Source organism: Mustela erminea, chromosome X (assembly GCF_009829155.1).
Source record: "Mustela erminea isolate mMusErm1 chromosome X, mMusErm1.Pri, whole genome shotgun sequence".
Taxonomy (NCBI): domain Eukaryota; kingdom Metazoa; phylum Chordata; class Mammalia; order Carnivora; family Mustelidae; genus Mustela; species Mustela erminea.
Window position 1 is genome coordinate 21,052,241 of NC_045635.1, and position 1,940 is coordinate 21,054,180.

Below are 1,940 nucleotides of genomic sequence, written 5' to 3' on the forward strand. Positions count from 1 at the left end.
TACTGTAATTATCACTATATAATTCAATACCAAACACAATTCATTACTCATTATAAGCTTTCCATAGCTGCTTTAAAAATGAAGTAAGGGTATTCTGTATCTTAGGAATAGACTTTTAAGCTTCTGTAAAATCAATATTTCAAGTAAATTTATTCCATTTGAGAATTTGAGTTTTTGCCATATGTACATTTTGTAGCCTTCTTAGAGATTATTTTACAACCTGGTGTATTTGTGTGTGTTTTTGAACTAAATGCATTCTTATTTTAGATAACCTCTGGGACATTTTTTTTTTTTTTTTTTTTCTTAACAATGCCTCCACGCCAGATAAATCAAGGTCAAAATAAATGAAGAGCTCAAGATGACATCAGTTTTATTCGTCTAAGTCCTGGTGTCATATGGATGAAGAGCAGGAGTCAGCGATGACAACAGGTGATACATCCAAAGTCAGAGCCAAATTCGTTAACATTTTTCCATTTCCACACCATCCTTAAAGAAAATCCTGTGTGGGGTCCTGCCATCCTCAGAATAGTCCCACAGAGCAACCATGCCCTCTCGGTCCATGTTTTCATCAGGAAAGAACTGGTAGTTTTTGCAGTTAGCAAGGATGTGCTTGATGTGTTCTGCAGCCGCTGTCATAAAAGGTTTTACTCTTTCTGGCTGCTGTTCTTCAAGTTTGCCTTTGACTGATTTGAGGTAATCTTTGATATGCTTCTTGTAGGCTTCTTTGGTGCAGCTGGTTTCTGTAAGTGATGGTTCAGGACGGTATCACCACCAGCGGTGACTGGGCTTTCTGTACCTTCACCCTCGGGGCCTTGTGTGGAGACGTTTCCACCAATGAGCAAGTCATCAGTGTTGCCCTCTGTCCTCCTGACCATCCTCCCCTCTACCTCCAGGCACAGCCCCTTTGTCATCTCCCAGATCTTGTAGATGGTGGACAACATCTCATCCTAATGGAGGAGGTCCCAGGAGGTGATCGTGGTGGTGGCTGGAGAAAAAGGATGATGGTGCTAGCTTAGCAGAGCCGGGAGCTCTGAGCAGTCGTGGTGCAGCATTCGTGGGGTGGGGGGTGGGGCGGATAGGGAGGAGTGGGCAGAAAAAAGCTACAACCAGGTGTATTTGATTAACTCTCATCTCTTGAATTGTCCATTACGTGGAATTTCACTGTTCCATGATTTAGAGAGTTCAAGGTGATAAAATATTTTTAAATACTTAGTATTTACCAAACTACACTTCGTTTAATTGACACTCAGTAGGTTGTAAAATATAAATAGAACAAAGTTTATAACATAAAATATGCTAAGTACAATGATGGATACCAAGGAAATGGTAATGACCTGTACCATGGTAATGGATGATGATGGTAATACCTGTATTAGGATAGATTTGGGTCTCCTAGGGCTGAATCTCAGTGGTATTGCAGTATTTATTTCTTACTGAAAGTATGTATCTGAAATAGGGCAAGGAGGAACCCAGTGCCACATGGTTACTAAGAGACCCATGCTTGGAAAGAGGCACGAAATTGTCATAATGCTGACTCAGCTGGTCTTCTGGGGTTGCCACAGCAGGGAAAGAGAGAGCTGGGAGGCCCGACAGGGTGTTTTTCACTCTTACTCTCATTAAGTTACTCAGGTCACTTCGGTTTGCATTTGAATGGCTGGAGCTCTTCCTATAGCCGTGCCCATCCCAAGATGGCTACAAAGTCAGCCTTCCATGAGTCAGGGGAGAGGGGAACCAGTTATGGATGGGCACCAGTAATGTGTCCAAAATAGCTACCATTTACTGAAAGTACAATATGTATACAATTACATCTAACTTTCAGAGGTAACTTATGTGGTCCTTACTTAATTTTGCCATTTTACAGGTAAGGAAATTGAACCCTAAAGATGTTAAATAACTCACCCAAAGTTTGAGTTAATAAGTGAGTTCAAGATCCAGAACTT

The 1,940-nt window shown here is 41.2% G+C and overlaps 1 pseudogene; it reads right to left on the reverse strand.

Annotated features, from left to right (window-relative positions):
- Window positions 1–384: 384 nt before the first annotated feature.
- LOC116583138 lies at window positions 385–956 on the reverse strand (annotated as a pseudogene).
- Between the last annotated feature and the right edge of the window lie 984 nt (window positions 957–1,940).